Source organism: Pongo abelii, chromosome 1 (genome assembly GCF_028885655.2).
Source record: "Pongo abelii isolate AG06213 chromosome 1, NHGRI_mPonAbe1-v2.0_pri, whole genome shotgun sequence".
In the NCBI taxonomy this organism is placed as follows: Eukaryota; Metazoa; Chordata; class Mammalia; order Primates; family Hominidae; genus Pongo; species Pongo abelii.
In genome coordinates, this window is record NC_071985.2 from 211,522,621 (window position 1) to 211,544,811 (window position 22,191).

At 44.7% G+C, this 22,191-nt stretch overlaps 1 protein-coding gene and 1 pseudogene across 4 annotated transcripts in view; one reads left to right on the top strand and one right to left on the bottom strand.

The window, feature by feature from the left end:
* The window catches only part of CDC42 (cell division cycle 42), a 40,083-nt gene extending 19,662 nt beyond the window's left edge, over nt 1-20,421 (bottom strand). For 2 of the 4 annotated variants that reach the window (XM_002811334.6, XM_054546724.2), the window contains exon 1: nt 20,312-20,421. The gene's annotated coding sequence lies outside the window, so the exon portion shown is untranslated. Of the gene's footprint in view, nt 1-1,697; nt 1,834-20,311 lie in introns of those variants that run through there. The other 2 variants (XM_054546747.2, XM_063714472.1) reach the window with 2 other exon arrangements.
* Nucleotides 4,287-4,818, top strand: LOC103888932 (M-phase phosphoprotein 6-like; annotated as a pseudogene).
* Nucleotides 20,422-22,191: the final 1,770 nt, after the last annotated feature.

Below are 22,191 nucleotides of genomic sequence, written 5' to 3' on the forward strand. Positions count from 1 at the left end.
AGGGGATACTCCCAGCTACAAATGCCCTATTTTCCCGTGCCCCATGGTTCATTCTAGGCACAAACATACAGCAATCTTAAGATTTGAGATTAAATATTTGCTAATAAGTTTCACAAAAAATTTATACTCTCAATCAGATTACACCTCTTATAAAACTATGTCAAGTATTAATAGTAATGGTGAATAAAAGGCAAGTCAAATTTTTGGTAAGACACTGTGGCAATATTTGGTCTCTGTCCCCACTTCCTAGCAGAGAGCTCCTAAAAACCCTAGGAATTTCCTGAGTGATGAGTGTCTCTTGTTTTTCATAACAAATTCACACCTGAATTTATGTTAATAAAGTGACAGGGGGGTGGTGGAAGGGATGCTAGGAAGCCTCAGGATGGGGCTGGTCACCAGAAAGACAAGGTGACTAGAGGGATGTAACTTTCAGCCCCATGCACCAACCTCCAGAGAGGGGAGGAGGGCTGGAAACTGAGCTCTATGAAAACTCCAGAACAGGAGATTTGGAGAGCTTCCAGGTCTGTGAACATTTCAAGGTGAGGGGAAAGCAAGTCCTGGGAGGGCAATACTTGAAGCCCTCCCCACCCACAACCATGCCCTATATATCTCTTCCATTTGGCAGTTCATGAGTTGTACCCTTTATGACAAAGGCATAAAGGTAAGTGAAACGGCTGGGCACGGTGGTTCACGCCTGTAATTCCAGCACTTTGGGAGGCCAAGGCAGGCAGATCACGAGGTCAAGAGATCGAGACCATCCTGGCTAACATGGCGAAACCCCACCTCTACTAAAAATACAAAAAATTAGCCAGGCATGGTGGCAGGCGCCTGTAGTTCCAGCTACTCGGGAGGCTGAGGCAGGAGAATGGCATGAACCCGGGAGGCGGAGCTTGCAGTGAGCCAAGATCGCGCCACTGCACTCCAGCCTGGGCAACAGAGCAAGACTCCGTCTCAAAAAAAAAGGTAAGTAAAACGTTTTCCTGAGTTCTGTGAGTTCTTCTAGCTAATAATCAAACCTAATAAGGGCCATGGGAATCCCAAAATTTGTAGTCTACTGGGCAGAGGTGTAGGTAGCCTAGGCACTGCATTTGTAGCTGCTGCCTGAAGTGAGAGCAGTCTTGCAAGACTGAGCCCTTAAGCTGTGGCGTGGGAGTATCAGAATTAAACTGTTAGTATCAGAACTGAATTTTCTTTTTCTGACACCACATTCACTCTAATCCAAAACACACTAAAAGTAAAGTTGTCTTCATGTGAAATACATTTGCCCCTGAAGTAACCCATTTTCATACTTAGGATACAAGAAAGAAGAGGCACTACAGAGAATCAAGAGAATCAAGAGAATGACCCAATTTCACAATCTTCCTTATCAGTTCAACAGAAGGACTAGTCTGGTTGTGGGATTAAACAGAATAAAATCAGAACTACTTGTCTCTCCTGTCAAATCCAGCCACTTTGGAAAATGCAGCTTATATAACCTTCTGCTGTAAGTTATAGTAGCAGTATCTAACGTACAATTTTTTAAACATCTACCCATGCATGTGATTTTTAGGCAACCCAAAGTACTCAAACCACAGCAATGTATTCCATGCATTCACACATGTATGCAAGTGTGCTAACAAACTGTCTTGTTTGCAAAACTTCTTGTTTGCTTCTATATCACAGAAGACATGTAACAAAAAGCATACAGCCGGCCTTACATGTTTGTTAGAAATGCTTGTTCCGACCGGGCGCAGTGGCTCATGCCTGTATCCCAGCACTTTGGGAGGCCGAGGCGGGTGGATCACAAGGTCAGGAGATTAAGACCATCCTGGCTAACACGGTGAAACCCCGTCTCTACTGAAAATACAAAAAATTACACATGTACCATAAAACCTAAAGTATAATAATAATAATAATAAAAGAAAAAAATAAAAAAATAAAAAAAAATAAAAAAGAATAAAAAAAAAAAAAAAAAAAGAAAAAAAGAAAATACAAAAAATTAGCCGGGTGTGGTGGTGGGTGCCTGTAGTCCCAGCTACTCGGGAGGCTGAGGCAGGAGAATGGCGTGAACCCAGGAGGTGGAGCCAAGATCATGCCACTGCACTCCAGCCTGGGCAACAGAGCGAGACTCCATCTTAAAAAAAAGAAAAAAAAAGAAATGCTTGTTCCTCAGTGCCGTAAAGAAATAGCACTTGAACATAAATTTAATTTTCTCAGCAAGGCCATTTATACCTTCTGCAGAAAGGATACACTTGCCAGCAGTTTTGCCATGAAAGTACACCAAGCAAAGGAGACAGGGTCATTTATAACCTGACGCATCTATCCTACTGCTGTGTCCGGTTTTTATTGGCTGGAACGGGACCTCACATTTTGTATTTGTCCTGATAGGCTAGCAACTTACAACTTTTAAAAAGAGGCAAAGAAGGCCAGGCGTGGTGGCTCACGCCTGTAATCCCAGCATTTTGGGAGGCCGAGGAAGGCAGATCACGAGGTCAGGAGATCAAGACCAGCCTGGCTAACACAGTGAAACCCTGTCTCTACTAAAAATACAAAAAAATTAGCTGGGCGTAGTGGCAGGCGCCTGTAGTTCCAGCTACTCGGGAGGCTGAGGCAGGAGAATGGCGTGAACCTAGGAGGCGGAGCTTGTAGTGAGCCGAGATCATGCCACTGCACTCCAGCCTGGGCGACAGAGTGAGACTCCATCTCAAAAAAAAAAAAAAAAAAAAAAAAAAAAGGCAAAGGCAGAGGAGAACAAAGGAAGGAGTAAACTTGTGGAATGCTGAGAAAGGTAAAAACACCTTTGAACAGGCTATGTCCTAATGCTTGCTTGGACCAGTATAAGCATGCCAGGGCAAATATTTAGGCTACATTGTGGGAGCTAAGAACATAAAGTACACTGATTTATTTATTACAGCTAGCAGGTATTTAGGATTGTTAGCACAGATCTTTGAATAAATTTTGCTTTTAAGAGAAGTTACTATTTATTTCTAATTAGATGGGGGGGAAGTCTTTGAAGAGGAATCTCTACTTTACTTTTTACATGTTCAATTAAGAATACAACATTGATTGCTTAGAAAATCCTACCCAGAGGCTGGGCACAGTGGCTCACATCTATAATCCCAGCACTTTGAGAAGCCAAGGCAGGTGGATTGTTTGAGGCCAGGAGTTCGAGAACAACCTAGGCAACATGGCAAAACTGCGTCTCTACCAAAAATATAAAAATTAGCTGGGCACGGTGGCATGCGCCTGTAGTCCCAGCTACTTGGGAGGCTGAAGATCACCTAAACCCAGGAGATGGAGGTTGCAAGTAAGCCAAGATTATGCTACTGCACTCCAGCCTGGGCAACACAGGGAGACGCTACCTCAAAACAACAACAAACAAATAAACCTCTACCAAGGCTGGGTGTGGTGGCTCATGCCTATAATCCCAACACTTTGGGAGGCCAAGGCAGGAGGATCACTTGAGCCCAGCAGGTCAAGACCAGCTTGGGCAACACGGCAAAACCCCAACTCTACAAAAAATTTTAAAAAAAAAAAAATAGTGGTGGCATGTGCCTGCAGCCCCAGCTACTGGGGAGGCTGAGGTGAGAGACCACCTGAGCCGGGAAGGTCAAGGCTACAGTGAGCTGTAGTCACACCACTGCACTCCAGCCTGGGTAAGAGAACAAGACCCTGTTTCAGCCAGGCGTTGTGGCTCAAGCCTGTAATCCCAGCACTTTGGGAGGCTGAGGTGGGCGGATCACTTGAGGTCAGGAGTTCGAGACCAACCTGGCCAACATGATGAAACCTGGTCTCTACCAAAAATACAAAAATTCGCCAGGTGTGATGGCGCTCACCTGTAGTCCCAGCTATTTGGGAAGGTGAGGCAGGAGAACTGCTTGAACCCAGGAGGCAGAGGTTGCAGTGAGCTGTGATTGTGCCACTGTACTCCAGCCTGGGGACAGAGTGAGATTCTGTCTCCGAAAAAAAAAAAAAAAGGAATAAAATGGAGATTACAGTAAGATTTTTCCTCAAAATATTTAAGACTTGTAGATTTACTCATTCATTCAACAAGCCTTTACTAAGCACCTACCATGTGCCAAGCTTTGTCCTATACGTAGGCACACCCCACAATTCACATAACAAAGTTCACGCCCTCTTGGAGCAACAATTCCAGTGGGGTATACAGACAATAAATAAGCATCACCCCCTACATATTCTTCCTTCAATAATACTACCAACTGACATCCTTATATGTAACTTTCTCATTCTAGTCTCTTAACTAAGAAACAGCAGGTGGCCAGAATACAGCACAAGCTGAAGCCAGCATGGCACCTGAGCACAAGACCAAGTTCTCCAAGAACCTGCTGCACATGAAGTTCATGCAAAGAGGACTGGACTCAGAAACTAAGAAATGACTAGAAGAGGAAGAAAATAAAATTAGTTAAGAGCAGTGGTACTCAGATTTGCCAGAACTTAATAAAAGTAAAGAATTTCATAACAGAAGAGCAGCATCTCTTGTTGTGTGAAGATCATTTCTATGGAAGGAATTTCATTCATCAGATTTACTCCTGAGGTTGAGAAATTAATGCTTCAGATGAATACTAAGAACAAAGCAGAAATTGAAGATGAAACAGTGGAATTTTACGTGTCAGATGAAGAAGAAACGGCTAAAAGAAATGTCTAGAGTATGAGACCTTGGTGGGGACAACAGGAAAAAAGCCTGCCAAAAAGGGAGATCAAGCCAATTATGAAGACAATGAAAATGGAGACTTACAACTAATTAAAGCAAAGAAAATGTTCTTAAAGCTCCACGATCAAAATGCACATCTTAAGAGATGGCTCAGAGATGCCTTGTGAAAGTTAGAAGCATGTTTTGTAAATAGCTCCGATGGTGCCTCTATAGTTATTAACACTATAATGTTTATTTGTAAAGAGATGTATAGTTCTGGAAACATGCTGTTTTTGAAACAGATGTGTAATGGATGTTATACATCCTCTGCTAAATGGTACTGAGTGGATTTTTAGCTCTTGATCTTCAAATATACAGGTTTCCTAAAGATTTTTGTTTGTTTGAGACAGGGTCTCACTCTGTCACCTAGGCCAGAGTGGAGTGGCTCAATCACGGCTCACTGCAGCTTCAACCTTCCTGGGCTCAAGGGATCCTCCCATCTCAGCCAAATCTTGGGTGTCTGGCCTTACAACTCACCCTATTTTCAAGCTACCCTTCCACTACAAAACCTCTCCTTCTCTGAGACCTTTCCTAACTAGTCTAGGTATTGAAACTGCCCCAACTGCCTGACCTCCTGCTATGATTAGAATGTTTGTGTCCCAAAAGTCATAAGCTGACACCTGATCACCAGTGTGATGTTGTTAGAAGGTGAGACTGTTGGGAGGTGATTAGGTCCAGAGGGCAGAGTCCCCTCATCCCCAAATGGGATTAATGGCCTTATAAGATACCCCAGAGAGCTCCCCTACCCCTTGCACCATGCAAGAGGACACAGCAAAAAGGAACAAACTGGTCTGGACGCAGTGGCTCAGGCCTGTAATCCCAGCACATTGAGAGGCCGAGGCAGGCGGATCATCTGAGGTCAGGCGTTCGAGACCAGCCTGGCCAACATGGTGAAACCCTGTCTCTACTAAAAATACAAAAATTAGCCGGTGGCGCATGCCTGTAACCCCAGCTACTCAGGAGGATCGCTTGCTTGGGAGGTGGAGGTTGCAGTGAGCTGAGAGCACCAAAGCGAACCTGGGAGGCGGAGGTTGCAGTGAGCTAAGAGCACCACTGCACTCCAGCCTGGGAAACAGAGTGAGACTGTCAAAAAAGAAAAAGAAAAAAAGAAAAAACCACCATCTATGAACCACAAAGCAGGCCCTCACCAAACATCAAATATGCCAGCACCCCAATATTGTCCTTCCCAGGATCCAGAACTGTGGTAAGTTTCTGGAATTTACAAGCTACCCAGTCTATGGTATTGTTAAAGAAGCCTAAATGGACTAAACAGAACCCATGGCAAGGCCCTTCTTAGCTCTCAGACCTTCTCATGCTCCATTCTCCTGTACTCTCCATGCTCTAGCTACACAAGTCTCTTACCTCCCCAAACGTGCCAGGCTCTGTCCTGCCTTCAGGTCTTTTCTGGCCCAATCTCTGCTCACCACAACCTCCGCCTCCCAGGTTCAAGCGATTTTCCAGCCTCAACCTCCCGAGTAGCTGGAATTACAGGCATGTGCCACCACACCCGGCTAATTTTGTATTTTTAGTAGAGACGGCGTTTCTCCATGTTGGTCAAGCTGGTCTCAAACTCCCAACCTCAGGTGATCCACCCACCTCGGCCTCCCAAAGTGCTGGAATTACAGGTGTGAGCCACTGCACCCAGCCATGCCTTCAAGTCTTTACCAACAGTACTCCTGCCCCTGCTCTTAAAGCTTTTGGCTTCTCACTCTCCAGATCTCAGCTCAAACCATCATCTCCTCCCAAAGTCCTCCCCTGACCACATTATCCAGGGCAATAGTGCCCTCTCTCCTTACACTCCTTCCATATTACCTTATTTCCTTTATTGTAAGATCATAATCTACAATTATCTTGTTTATCTGTCATATGGCAGTAGAAACAGACTTTTAAAAATAAGGAAATCTCTATGAAGGCAATAACTGCTGTATGCCCACAAAATAGCTCAATACCAGTCACACAGGACACACTCACCGAATAAATGAATCACAAGAGTAATTAACCATGTTATTTTTAGTCACATATGCTTATGTTTATTCTAACAGTTTTTGTTGTTGTTGTTGTTTGGAGACAGGGTCTCACTCTGTCACCTAAGCTGCAGCACAGTGGCGCAGTTTCAGCTTACTGCAACCTCTGCCCCTCACGCTCAAGCCATTCTCCTGCCTCGGCCTCCCAAGTAGCTGAGACTACAAGCATGCACCACTTCACCTCACCCAGCCCCTCTAATAGATTTTAAGCTCTCTGAGGGAACAACTAGGCTTATACTTCTTTATTCCCCACCCCCCCAATGCAGCCAATACAATATTGAACAATATATTAAGGGCAGGAAAAAATAAAATTCTTAATTAAATGTCTTTTAAAACTTTGTTGACTAAAGTAGTAATATGAAAAAAATGCCCAGGCACAGTGACTGTAATCCCAGCACTTTCGGAGGCCAAGGTGGGTCAATTATTTGAGGTCAGCAGTTCAAGACAAGCCTGGACAGCATGGTGAAATCCTGTCTCTGCTAAAACTACAAAAAATTAGCCAGTCATGGTGGTGCATGCCTGTAATTCCAGCTACTCGGGAGGCTGAGGCTTGAGAATCGCTTGAACCCGGGAGGAGGTTGCAGTGAGCTGAGATCATGCCACTGCACTCCAGCCTGGTTGACAGAGACTCTGACCCAAAAAAAAAAAAAAGGTGAGATTTTTAAAGACAAGCAAATATGGGTTCCAATCTTAGCTCCACCTCAATGTGTATGATCCTGGCAAGTTACTTCACTTCTATGCCTTAACTTTCTCGTCTACAAATTGACATCTAATTCACCAGACCACTACAGAGAAATGAGGTAATGTATATAAAGCAACTGGTACACCACCTAGCAGAGAGTAAATACCTAATATGGCACCTTATTCTTATGCAAAATTAAAATCTGCAGAAACAGCCCTAAAAAGATCACAACAGTTGTTAAGTAAAAGCATCTAAATACCATAAATGAGAGGGAACTCAGAAAAATCCTTGCTTCTACTAGACAGGGTTATTTGCTAATTTGATCAATCCTTTCAGAAATCCCTTCACTCCAATCTCAAAGAGCAAGTTAATTTAATAAGTGTCACACTGGTAGCCAAGAGATTCAAAATATTACAGAAAGGGCTGTAACCCACCTCGCCCTATTTTAAGAGACAAAATAACCTAATCACACAGCAAGTATTTCTCAAGTCTCTAACATGCCCAAGGAAGACCACACAGTTGCAGTAAAGAGCATATGCTTTCAATCAAGTAGCCCTAAAGCTCATATTCTCATTCTTGTGTGATTTTGGGCAAGCTACTTAAAACTCTTTTAAGCCTCGCTTCTTTTGTAAAACAGTGACAACAGTATCACCATAACAGGTTGTCAGTCACTCTGCAAAGAGCACTAAACACTCAACTATGAACTCTTACTATCAACGTGAAATAATCCAAATATGCAGGCAACTTAGTGGTGGCTCACGCCTGTAATCCCAGAGTGCCGAGGTGGGTGGATCACCTGAGGTCAAGTTCGAGACCAGCCTGACCAACATGGTGAAACCCTGTCTCTACTAAAAATACAAAAATTAGCCAAGCATGGTGGCAAGTGCCTGTAATCCCAGCTACTCAGGAGGCTGAAGCCAGAGAATTGCTTGAACCCAGGAGGCGGAGGTTGCAGTGAGATTGCGCCACTGCACTCCAGCCTGGGCAACAGAGCGAGACTCTCAAAAAAAAAAAAAAAAAGAATCTTCTCCAGGCAATCTTCTATAGCAGGCTGTGTTCTAAACTCCATCAAAGTGAAAGTCAATTATACACCCCTGAAAACAAAATAAGAGCACTCACAAGGCCAGGCGCAGTGGCTCACACCTGTGATCCCAGCACTCTGGGAGGCCGAGGTGGGCAGATCACCTGAGGTCAGGAGTTCCACACCAACCTGGCCAATGTGGCAAAACCCGTCTCGACTAAAAATACAAAAATTAGCAGGCACGATGACGCACACCTGTACTCCCAGCTACACAGGAGGCTGAGACAGGAGAACTCTTTGAACCCAGGAGGCAGAGGCTGTGGTGAGCCAAGATCACGTCATTATACTCCAGCTTGAGTGACAGAGCAAGACTCCATCTCAAAAAATTTTTAAAAAAGAGCATTCACAAGAGTATTTGATTAGAAGGGAAGAAAGATTACAGTAAGATTTTCCCTCAAAATATTAGGAAAACACAAGTTTTTTTTGTTGTTGTTTTTTTTTTTAATGCCCTACACATATATTTCCACTTCAGGTAATTTATCCAAAAAGAAGAAAATACTTTATCAAGAAACAATGAGATGCTATACCATCAAAACAGTTAATGTAACAAAAACAAACAAGTAATAATACATCACAGGATGAAATGTTATACATATTAAAGATGATAGTGAAGGCCTGGCACAGTGGCTCACGCCTGTAATCCCAGCACTTTAGGAGGCCAAGGCGGGAAGATCATAAGAGGTCAGGAGTTCCAGACCAGCCTGGTCAACATGGCAAAACCCCATCTCTACTAAAAATACAAAAATTAGCCGGTGTGGTGGCTCACACCTGTAATCCCAGCTACTCGGGAGGCTGAGGCACGAGAATCACTTGAACTCGGGAGGCGAAGGTTCCAGTGAGCCATGATGGCATCACTGCATTCCAGCCTGGATGACAAGAGCAAGACTCTGTCTCAAAAAAAAAAAAAAGTTGTGAAGGCCACCAACAAGGTAATACAATGTTATTAAAAGCACATAACTGTTAAATCCTTTTTTGTTCTAAAGGGGGAAAAAGCGCAAAAGAAATTTCACAGTAGTTGTGCTTGGTATATGTGCAGTTGAAGAACAAGATCCCAAGCACCTAACAGACCCTCTCTAATTAGGACACAAGTTAGGACCTAAAACATCTGTTAAAATAGGATTTCGTTCTTCCAAGAACCAACTCTATTAACTTACTACAAAAGTTATCTAAGTAAGATATCTAAATGCCTACTATAGCATTACACTAGGTAACAGAAATCTTGCCTTCAAAGGCCTTTAAAACATTTCAATAATTTACTAAATGCCTACTCTGTGCCAAATTCTATGCTAGAAAGTTCATCATACATCATCTAGTATACTTTACTGGTTATAAGAAGAGGCTAACAACTGTAGTAGTCTCAGATTGCTACAATTTTATACTATGAAATACAAGTGCCACAGATTTTCAGAGCAAACATGGGAGAGTAATCTAAAATAATGTAAGAATAAATCTCTAGTTAGATAGAAGTATCAGGAGAAAAGGCACAAGCAAGCATGCAAAGTGGAAAAAAGAAACAAAAAAAACTATGAGTCTAAGTCATATAGACTCTAAAAGCTAACCAGAACAGTCACTTCTTCCATATGCATGAACAGTGTTTTAGGAGTATCAATATTGTACCTGTATTCCAAGGTGGACTGCCAAAGACAACCAGATAGTTAAGGAACTCAGCTAAGAAACTAGGGTAATAATCTAAGATTGAAATGGAGACTCTGCCCTGCGGTAGTAGCATAGAAATAGAGAATAGGTCATCAGATTGGAGGCGGAGGGTTTAAGGAGAAAGTTATAAAGAAGCTTTTTGGTTTGAAAAATTAGAGGATAGGTTTGTACCACAGACAAATGGATAAGTTCAGAAAAAATCTTTTTTTTTTTTTTTTTTTTTTTTAAATAGAGCCACGGTCTCACTGTGTTGACCAGGCTACCAGGCTAGTCTCAAACTGCTGACCTCAAGCAATCCTCCCACCTCAGCCTCCCAAACTGCTGGGGATTATAGGGATGAGCCACCACACCCAACCAGGAAAAAACTCTTAAGATCAGGCAACTTATGTTCTTATACATGCATCAAAAAGACAAATCTTTTCAGAATCAGTACAGAGTAATTTGGCCATAAGTCTACAAGAATGAAATCATGCCAGCCTATATCAGAAATCCTAAACAAGCATATTATTTGCAGCATAAAATAAGTCACTACATTACCCAGGCAGCAAACGTGACAAATTGAGAACCTTTCTTTTAAAAGTTATGAGGTAAGATGCCAACTACAAAACAAACTATGATTATTTAGACTTTCTTTGTTCTAGCTGATGAGGTAGAAGTACCTACATTCAGATTCTCAGACAATTTGTCTTATAAACCACAAGCCATTTTTTAAATGGGTCAAACAGCCAGGCATGGAGGCTCATGCCCGTAATCCCAGCACTTTGGGAGGCCAAGGCAGGCATATCATTTGAGGCCAGGAGTTTGAGACCAGCCTGGCCAACGTGGTGAAACCCCCGTCTCTACTAAAAATACAAAAATTAGCTGGGTATGGTGGCACATGCCTGTAGTCCCAGCTACTCGGGAGGCTGAGGCAGAATTGCTTGAACCCAGCAGGCAGATGTTGCAGTGAACCGAGATCACGCCACTGCACTCCAGCCTGGGAGATAGAGGAAGAATCCGTTCTCCAAAAAAAAATAAATAAATAAAATAAAAAAGAGTGTAGTGTTCCATAGGGGTGATGGGGAGGATGAAATGCCATCAAACAAGTTTAAGAAACATCGAGTTAGGCCGGGCGCAGTGGCTCACGCCTGTAATCCCAGCACTTTGGGAGGCCGAAGGGGGCGGATCACTTGAGGTCAGGATTTCGAGACCAGCCTGGCCAACACGGTAAAATCCCATCTCCACTAAAAATACAAAAATTAGCCGGGCATGGTGGCGGGCACCTGTAATCCCAGCTACTCGGGAGGGTGAGGCAGGAGAATTGCTTGAACCCAGGAGGCAGAGGTTGCAGTGAGCCAAGATCACGGCACTGCCCTACAACCTGGGCGATAGAGCAAGACTCCGTCTCAAAAAAAAAAAAAAAAAAAAGAAACATCAAGTTAAACTGATTGACTGTCTAACTTCTCTAACCCTTTAAAATAAACTTATATACATGATGATTTCCAGGATGAAGACATAATAAAGGGTTTCTTTTTTTTTTTTTTCCTGAGACACAGTTTTGCTCTTGTTGCCCAGACTGAAGTGCAGTGGTGCAATCTCGGCTCACTGCAACCTCCACCTCCCAGGTTCAAGCGATTCTCCTGCCTCAGCCTCCCAAGTAGCTGGGATTACAGGCACCTGCCACCACGCCCCGCTAATTTTTTGTATTTTTAGTAGAGATGTGGTTTCACCATGTTGGCCAGGCTGGTCTCAAACTCCTGACCTCAGGTGATCCGCCCGCCACGGCCTCCCAAAGTGCTGGGATTACAGGTGCAAGCCACTCTGCCCCGCTGGGTTTCTAATTTATCTGACACCCAAGCCCATGGAAACGTCTTTCAGATATTCTGAAACACACTAAGCCACACAAGCCTTACTCTAAAATTATCCCCTACCCTCATCTTTAGTAGCTTATCAACTATTAGGATGATCTAACATTTCCTTTGCCCCTATGATGAGCAGAGCAAATAGCACGAATAAAATAGCAAAATAAAAAAACACTGATATCCATAGAACTATCCTTTCAAGTTATCTGATAAACCAAACTTTACACATTTTAAAATCTAATCACTTATTTTAAAAACTTGTTAATCTTAAACCCTATAATAAAAATGTTTTTTAGGCAAGCAAGTGATATGAATGTATTAATTCCATTTCAGAATTTATCTAAAACTGAGTTCTTCTCCAATAGTATTCAGCTAATGAAACAAATACTAGTAAAGTTGTAATGAAAATCCCTGAAACCAGAGATAAGTGTTATTCAAGTAACATTATTCTTTCACTTCCCACTCCTCTTCATCTGCTTTTATATAGATTAAAAACAAACTAAAAATATTACAAATACTCCTAAACTGTCTTCCAGTAAAGCAAATGAACCATAACTGAAATCTTGTTTATGCTTTCTTCTACTAAATTTATCCTTTTTTCTCATACCCCTTAACACTAATTAACATAATATTCTTTTATTCCACCTCCATCTCTCTCTGGTTTCATCATCTGTTCCTCATTTGGTTCTCAGACACCTCTCCTTCCACCAGGAGTAACGAATTGCAATAATCTTTTTTTTTTTTTTTTTTTCAATTTTTTGAGACGGAGTCTCAGCTGTCGCCCAGGCTGGAGAACAGTGGTGCATCCCCACTCACTGCAGCCTCTGCATCCTGGGTTTAAGCGATTCTCGTGCCTCAGCCTCCCGAGTAGCTGGGATTACAGGCGCATGCCACCACAGCTAATTTTTGTATTTTTAGTAAAGACGGGGTTTCACCATGTTGGCCAGGTTGGTCTTGAACTCCAGACCTCAGGTTATCTGCCTGCCTCAGCCTCCCAAAGTGCTGGGATTACAAGCATGAGCCACCGCACCCAGCCTACTAATAATCTTTTAATTGAAAAGGATATAGATGGCTTCAAATGGCCACTTAAGACACAGAGAATGGACACAGGTAATAAACACAGGTGTTCCTGAGACGCTGATCCCCCAGCTCTCAGAGATAGTCCTGGTGAATTTCTCCTACACCAAATAGTTAAAGAAGGAAAAAGGAAACATTAGAGAAATAAATTCAATCTGGCCCTTGAAAAATAACAGGCCGGGAGCCATGGCTCACACCTGTAATCCCAGCACTTTGGGAGGCCAAGGCAGGCGGATCACCTGAGGTCAGAAGTTCAAGACAATCCTGTCCAACATAGTGAAACCCCGTCTCTACTAAAAATACAAAAATTAGCCAGGCATGATGGTGTGCACCTGTAATCCCAGCTACTTGGGAGGCTGAAGCAAGAGAATCGCTTGAACCTGGGAGGTGAAGTTGCGGTGAGCCAAGATCGCACCACTGCACTCCAGCCTGGGCGACAGAGCAAGACTCTGTCTCCAAAAAAAAAAAAAAAAAAATAGCAATAATTTTTTCAAGCAGGTAGCTGAAAAAGATGATTTTGCTTCTTAACTTTTTCCCTTGAAATTGGAAATACGATTTTAGCAAAGAAAGCAGAAAACATGTTTACATTCAACAAGCTAAATGCCAAGTCTGTATTTCACCTAAGTTTTCATAATGAATATGAATTATCCTAATCACATGCTTAGACCATTCCTCTTCACAACAATTAGTTTTCAATAAAATGTCACTTAAGTTCAAATGTATGATTAAGGCCCCGTGCTGTGGTGGCACATGCCTGTAATCCCAGCTACTAGGGAGGCTGAGGCAGAAGAATCACTTGAACCTGGGAGGCGGAGGTTGCAGTGAGTCAAGATTGCGCCACTGCACTCCAGCCTGGGCAACAAGAGCAAAACTCCGCCTCAAAAAAAAAAAAAATTAAGGCCTGGTGCAGAGACTCACAACCGTAAACTCACAGCTCTGGGAGGCCAAGGTGGGAGGTCACTTGAGGCCAGGAGTTCAAGAACAACCTGGGCAACATAAGAAGGCCCCATCTCTACAAAAAATATATATATATTTACAATTAGCCAAGTGTGGTGGTGGTGCGTGCCTGCAATCCCAGCTACTTGAGAGGCTAAGGTTGGAGGATCTTTTAAGCCCAGGAGTTCAAGGCTACAGTGAGCTATAATCACACGACGCACTGCAGCCTGGGTGACATAGCAAGACTCCATCTCCAAAAAATAAAAATAAAATTAAAAAATATGTAATTCAGGGTGCGGTGGTTCACACCTTAATCCCAGCACTATGGGAGGCCGAGGTGGGTGGATCACCTGAGGTCGGGAGTTTGAGGCCAGCCTGACCAGCATGGAGAAACCACCAACATGGAGAAACCCCATCTCTACTAAAAATACAAGATCAGCCAGGCGTGCTGGCACATGCCTGTAATCCCAGCTACTTGGAAGGTTGAGGCAAGAGAATCACTTGAACCCGGGAGGCGGAGGTTGCAGTGAGCGGAGATCGCGCCATTGCACTCCAGCCTGGGCAACAAGGGCAAAACTCCATCTCAAAAAAAAAACACTTTAAACAACACATTAGTTCCTGATAATGAGCAGACATGAGGCAATTCTACATAATAGGCAGGAAACTACAATTCCTTTAAAAACTAAATATGCTTCAGATCCATTTTCAGATTATGATCCTTGCAATAAATTCTGGTACACTGCCTAAAATAAACCAGGTTATGCTTCCGTAGGAAAATAAAATGAAATAAAGCATTCATATTGCTTCTGAAATTTGAGACATCACTCTAGCAGTCCTGAAGACGGTGCTTCAAGCCTTAATACACATAAAAATCATGTGGGGATCTTATTAAAATAAGACTGAGTCAGTAAGACTGGGATGAATCCTGATAGTTCTAATGAGCTCCCAGGTGATGCTTATGCTGCTGGGTCCACGGACTATACTGCATACCTGAGGCCTGACACCCTTGCTTCTATGACAGTGGTAAAGATAACGGACAAAAATGTAAAAGAGGCCGGATGCAGCGGCTCACGCCTGTAATTCCAGCACTTTGGGAGGAGGAGGCAGGCAGATCACGTGAGGTCAGGAGTTCCAGACCAGCCTGACCAACATGGTGAAACCCCCACCTCTACTAAAAATACGAAAATTACCCGGGCATGGTGGCGGACACCTGTAATCCCAGCTACTCAGGAGGCCGAGGCAGGAGAATCCTTGAACCCGGGAGGTAGAGGTTGCAGTGAGCCAAGATCGCGCCACTGCACTCCAGCCTGGGTGACAGGGTGAGACTCTGTCTCAAAAAAAAAAAAGAAAGAAAAAAAGAAAAGAAAAGAAAAAAAAAAAGTAAAGCAATCCCCACTTCATTTAGAAATGTTTTTGGGCCAGACGTGGTGGCTTACGCCTGTAATCCCAGCACTTTGGGAGGCCGAGGCAGGCGGATCACCTGAAGTCAGGAGTTCGAGACCAGCCTGACCAACATGGAGAAACCCCATCTCTACTAAAAATACAAAATTAGCCGGGTGTGCTGACACATGCCTGCAATCCCAGCTACTCAAGAGGCTGAGGCAGGAAAATCGCTTGAACCCAGGAGGCGGAGGTTGCAGTGAGCCGAGATCGCGCCATTGCACTCCAGCCTGGGCAACAAGAGCAAAACTCCGTCTCAAAAAGGAAAAAAGAAATGTTTCTGGATTCATCAGATTAGTCCAGGAGAAGGATGGTTATTAAAATGTTTATGTTTGAGAGAAACACAGCTTCTCAAAGATGGCGGGGAAGGGTCCTCAGAGTTGTGCCAAGAGCAAAAATCTATACAGCACTCACTATGTGCCAGTGAATAGTCCTAAACACTTCACATATATTAATTCAATCTTCCTAACACTGCAACACTGTGAGGTAAGCACTATTGCTACCCCTATTTTAGAGGAAGTAAACCTGAGTCACAAAGACGTTACTTAGACTGCACATAGCTGATAAGTGGCAGAACCCGGATCTGAACCCAGGCATTCTGGTTCCAGAGCCTATGCTTTTAATCACTATAGTAGCAACATACCAATCAAGAACACACAGCAGAATTGAAATGGCAAATGGCAATGGCTTAATTTTACAGAAAAGGACGCAAGGTTAAAGTGTAAAGCGTTACAGAACAACGGTAAGTAACAGAGCCTAAATCAGAATTTCTCTTAAGGTGATAGAGCACCAATGCTTAGTGAATACCGTGACTTAACAATATAGTTTTCTGCTCTATTAGAAATTGTTCTGGACTTTAGTATAATGGCTAATGCCAAATCTTTGATTTAAAAAATATTTTTCTAAAATTGCAAGGAGGGATGCCATACTGGTGGCAGAAAGCCTGGTTTCACTTCACGGAATAATCAGTTTGAGATCAATGTCCCAGAAGAGTTTTGACATTCAGGACTTAAAATAGCTGCAGCAGCAGAGGTAGCTGAAATGGCAAGTAATGAAAATTGCTTTAGTAAAAATATTTTGGACTGAAGGTATGAGAAACTAAAAGTAGAAACTAGTAAGACACAAAGCATAACATGACCAGGAATCTGATACAGTAGTGAACAAGTGGCAAAAGCTATTTGCAAACAAAGAAATAAAGGAAGATAAGGAAACAAACATTAAGTGAATAATTTTTAGGAGAGTAAGAGAACTAGTAGTCATCACAGATTTTCTAAGTGATGGTAAATTGTCCAGACAGTGCAGCTGCAGAAGATACTGAACTAAACAGATGGAAAAAGTCAAGCAAGAGTAGATTAGTAATCACTACTTCAATAAGCCCAAATAAAGATATGGCTGACCAAGCACAAAAGTTGTCTCAGGAAACACAGCACAAAGACCCATGGAATATTAGGGAAAACGTTAACCAACCCTCAGACATCATCAAATTCATTCACTTGAAAAATATTTCTTAAAAACTACTGCATGTATGGCAGTATTCTAGACATTAGCAATGGGTTGACCATGCCAGGCCAAAGCCCTGCCCTCACAGAACTTACAATCTAATGAGGAAATGTATGTGGAAGAGAACACTGAATAAGGCATTACCATAAAATTCCCGAATGAAGCCTTTTAATACAGAGAGATATTTTCATGGAAGATATGTTAACACAATATTTAACCCTCTCTCCCCTTCAAAGGAAGCCCTGTAACCTAAGGTGCTCATTGTTTCTCATCCTCTCAAAAAAAAAAAAAAAAAAAAAAAAAAACTCTAAAACAATAGAGAAGTGCATTTAAAATACATCTATAAATAAAAGCACAACTTGTCTTTTACTTCCAAGAAAGCCTGTCAGCGGCACAGCAGCTCATGCCTATATCCCAGCACTTTCAGAGGCCAACAGGAGCAGATAGCTTGAGTTCAGGCATTCCAGATCAGCCTGGACAATATGATGAAACCCGATCTCTACGAAAGATACCAAAATTAGCCGGGTCTGGTTGCATGCACCGTAGTCCCAGCTACTGCAGAGGCTGAGGTGGAAGGATCAGTTGAGCCTGGGAGGCTGAGGCTGCAGTGAGCTGTGATCACACCAATCACATCACTGCACTCTAGCCTGGGCGACAGAGTAAGACCCTGTCTCCAAAAAAAAACAAAAAAAAACACCAATTTTTTATTTAAGTCCCTATACTACTCTAGGCTGTAACATCTGCCTTAGATTCCCAAAAAATTAAGTTTAATAAGAACAGGTATTGGTTGTAACATGAAAACATCTTAAGAGTATAAACAGAGAATGTGATACCTTTCTGGTCTTTAAGAAATTACTGAAAACGAGCTCATTTAATACTTAGTTGATTACCAATCTCTTATCTCCATCTCAGTATAAAAACTATAAATTCAGGCCAGTCGCGGTGGCTCAGGCCTGTAATCCCAGCACTTTGGGAGGCCGAGGCATGTGGATCACGAGGTCAGAAGATTGAGACCATCCTGGCTAACACGGTGAAACCCCGTCTCTACTAAAAATACAAAAAATTAGCCGGGCGTGGTGGCGGGCGCCTGTAGTCCCAGCTACTCAGGAGACTGAGGCAGGAGAATGGCATGAACCTGGGAGGTGAAGCTTGCAGTGAGCCGAGATCGCGCCACTGCACTCCAGACTGGGCGACAGAGCGAGACTCCTCCTCAAAAAAAACTATAAATTCAAACTACCGTTATTTTCTAAAAGGAAAGATACAAATTGATATTACTTAAAATTATTAAATATAGAAAGCTCAAGAAAATAAGGCAGAGGTGTTCCAATTTTATATGCCTAAAATATTACATCAAGGCTAACAAATGTATTTCAGAAGATTCAAGTTCCACACCTATCCAATGGTCTGTAATGCCTACACACCCCAGAAAGCTGCCTTGAACCTACACACTCCTTTTGAGTGTTTACCAATCTATTCTCTATAGAAATGAGAAACAGTGGGAAAGCACTTGTTTCGACATGAATTATCTTTACAACAATGCATTACACAATTGGATCTCATTTGCTTTACAGTGTCAACATTTTTCTGTGATACTATTGCAGTCGCGGAACGATATAAAAATTTAGAATGTAAACACCCTAGGGAACAAAAATTGTGATCTCTGCTTGACCCCGGGAGTCCGAGACCAGCCTGGGAAACACGGCTAAACCCTGTCTGTACAAAAAATACAAAAATTAGCGGGGCATGGTGGTACATGCCTGCAGTACCAGCTACTCGGGAGGCTGAGGTGGGAGGATCACTTGACCTGGAAGGCGGAGGGCCAAGATCGCGCCACTGCACTGCAGCCTGGGAGTGCAATATCCATTATATTTAGTAACATCTTTGAGATCCAGTCTCAAAAAAAATAAAAATTGTGATCTCAAAATTATGAAAATATTAAGTTTTTTGCTCAAAGATCCAAGTCTCGTTTTTAATTACAAAACTAAAATGTCTAGCATAGATCAGGCATAAACTGATCCTCTTTTCAACACAACTTCACCACAAAAAGGGCACTTGAATCAACCTAGGGAGATTCCCAGCATGCAGTAAGTCATAAAGGAGAAGAAACAGTCTGGGAAAGTCATTTTGGACCGAAAAGTGTTCCCACAAATAAACCCACTTCATTCTAGTATAGTCAAAGGGTCCTCTATTTAAAGTTAATGCACGCAAGGGGCCGTGGACGGTGTTGTCTTACACTTTATTCCCTGACACAAACTAATCCTGGGATTTTAAACCTTCCTGGCTTTTAGGTGCACTGAAGGCGGTCATGAACACAAGTAACAAGCTTTCAAAACATCATCTGTGAATACGACGTGTTGGGAAGCAGGCAGGATAAGCCACTGGGTGACCGACTAAGGCTGCAAAATGCTGTTTGAATTTAAGTCCCTGACTTGTAGGAGTTAAGTCTCACTCCTTATACCGCGATGACGTAATCTTCCACACTGCATTTATCTTGGACTTAAAGGGGAGGAAAAACAAACGAACAAAGAAAATTTCCCCCCGATAAGAGGAATTAACCAAGCAGCAGAACGACGGCTTCGAGAGGTGGTTAGGTAACTCCCCGAAAGGGAAGCTTCAGCTGAATCGGCAGGGAGCGGGCTGGAGGAGCGGATGGAAATGCCAGGAACTCGACCTCCAGCAGGAAGAGCAGCCTGGAGCCCGGGGCTCGGGGCCCGGGGCCACCCCGCCCAGAGGACGCGGCCGGCGCGGAGAGGAGCGCGCACAGGCACCGCCGCGGGCAGCCCGCGAGCCGCCCTCCTGCCACCGCCCCGCCGCGGCCGCAACGCCACTCCCCTCCCCCGCCCCCCCACCCCCCGCCGCAAAATGTCCGCTGCGGCGCCCGGCGAAGCAGGAAGTCCAGGCCGGAGCGCAGGGCACGGAACGCAGCCTGCGAGCCCCGACGACCGGCGCTCGGCCAGGCCCAGGCGCCCGCGAGTCGCTCTGAGGTCCCCGGCACCCGGGCCCCGGCCGCCCTTAGGAGCCCACGGGGCCGGGCTGGGGGGAGGGGAGCCTAGGCGCCCAGAATGGGTGTGACCCCCTTCCTTCCGCCGCTGCCGGTGACAGCCCGGTCCCGCTCGCGCCCCAAGCCCCGGCCGCGCGCCCCTCCGCAGACGGGCGCCCCCTGCTTCCCCGGCCGCGACCCCCGCCCCGGCTCCCCCACAGAACGCGGACCCACGCCCGCCCGGAGGACGCAGCGCGAGCCGGTCACTCCCCCACAACCCGTGCTCCCGGGCCCCCCTCGATCCCGCTGACAGGGTGTCCCCGAGGATTGGGAGAGGACGGAGACGGCGGGAACGGGACGGTGGGGTGGCCGCTCCCGCGGGGAACCTCGGGCCCCGCACTCACCTCAGCTTCTCCACCGGGGCGTTGGCAGCACTGCGCGGGGTCTCCTCGGCTGCCGGACAGGGGCACGCACCTGACGTCAGCGCGCAGGAGACGCACAGTTGGGTGCCCGCGGAAGTGGGAGGAACAGGGAAGGGGAAGAGGCTGGGGCGGGTCAAGGCGGTGCCTGGACTGCCCTGGCTCCGCCCGCCTGTCGCGCAGGCGTGGGCCGGCGCAGCTCGTGAGTTCGGGGCTATGCTCCGCATCTTTTCCCAATGGTTGTATTTGTAATAATACTGTGAACGGTAGTATGCAAAGCGCTTCCTCTACCAGTTCTTTTTTGTTTGTTTTTCTGAGACAGAGTCTTGCTCTGTTGCCCAGACTGGAGTGCAGCGCGCGATCTCAGCTCACTGCAACCTCCACCCCTTGGGTTCAAGCGATCCTCCTGCTTCTGCCTCCCTAGTAGCTGGGATCACTGCCACCACGCCAGGCTAATGTTTGTATTTTTAGCAGACACGGAGTTTTCGCCATTTTGCCCAGGCTGGTCTCGAACCCCTGACCTCAAGTAAGTGATCCACCTGCCTCGACCTCCCAAAGTGCTGGGATTACGGGCGTGAACCACCGCGCCCGGCCCACTACCAGTTCTTTTGATCCTTGCAACCTTGTGAAGCAAGGTATTATCGTCCCATTTTGCAGAGAAGACGGAAGCTTCTCTGAAAGGGCTGGTGACTTGCCCCAGATCACAGGGGTGGATGGTCTCTCACTCCCCCGGGCCTGTATTCAGTCCGCCGTGATGTGAGAACTGAGTATCACTCTTCTTATCTCTACCTACAGCCAGTGTCCCTCGCTATAGCCACATGGGTCTTTTTTAGAGTTACAACCTTCCCCCAACCACAGGCCTTGTTTTTTTGTGGTTTTTTTTGTGTGTGTGTGTTGTTGTTGTGGTGGTTGTTTTTTCTTTGAGACGTTCTTGCTCTGTCACCCAGGCTGGAGTGCAGTGGCACGATCTGAGCTCACTGCAATCTCGACGTCTCGGCGATTCTCCCACCTCAGCCTCCGAAGTAGCTGGGACCACAGGCGCATGCCACCATGCCTGGCTAATTTTTGTATTTTTTTCTAGACACAGGGTTTTGCTGGATTGCCCAGGCTGGTCTCGAACTCCTGGACACAAGCTATCAGCCTGCCTCAGCCTCCCAAACTGCTGGGATTACAAGGTGTGAGCCATTACGTCTGGCCAAGGCCTTGAACTTTCTTTGCTCTGCCTCCCTCCTCTTCCCCCAAATTTATATCACTGCATTCTTCTATCATCCTATCTTCACAGTATCTATTATTTGTCTTCTCTGCTAGTATGAAAGCTTCAGGAAAATAGAGAACTTCCCTCTCTTATTCTTAGATGTTTCCCCATGTTAGAGAAAAATCACTTAAATTGCTTATCCTAGGCCGGGCACGGTGGCTCACGCCTGTAATCCCAGCACTTTGGGAGGCCAAGGCAGGCAGATTACGAGGTCAGGAGATCGAGACCATCCTGGCTAACACAGTGAAACCCCATCTCTACTAAAAATACAAAAAAATTAGCCGGGTGTGGTGGCGAGCACCTGTAGTCACAGCTACTCGAGAGGCTGAGGCAGGAGAATGGCGTGAACCCGGGAGGCGGAGCTTGCAGTAAGCCGAGATCGCGCTACTGCACTCCAGCCTGGGCAACAGAGCGAGACTCCGTCTCAAAAAGAAAAAAAAATTGCTTATCTTAATAACAGCTCATTTATTGTCTACTGCCACAGCTATCTGGCCAACAAAGACACTTAATTCCAGTATATTGACTTATAGACATATTTTCTTTTGTATTTTTTTTTTTTGAGACGGAGTCTTGCTCTGTCACCCAGGCTGGAATGCAGTGGTTCGATCTC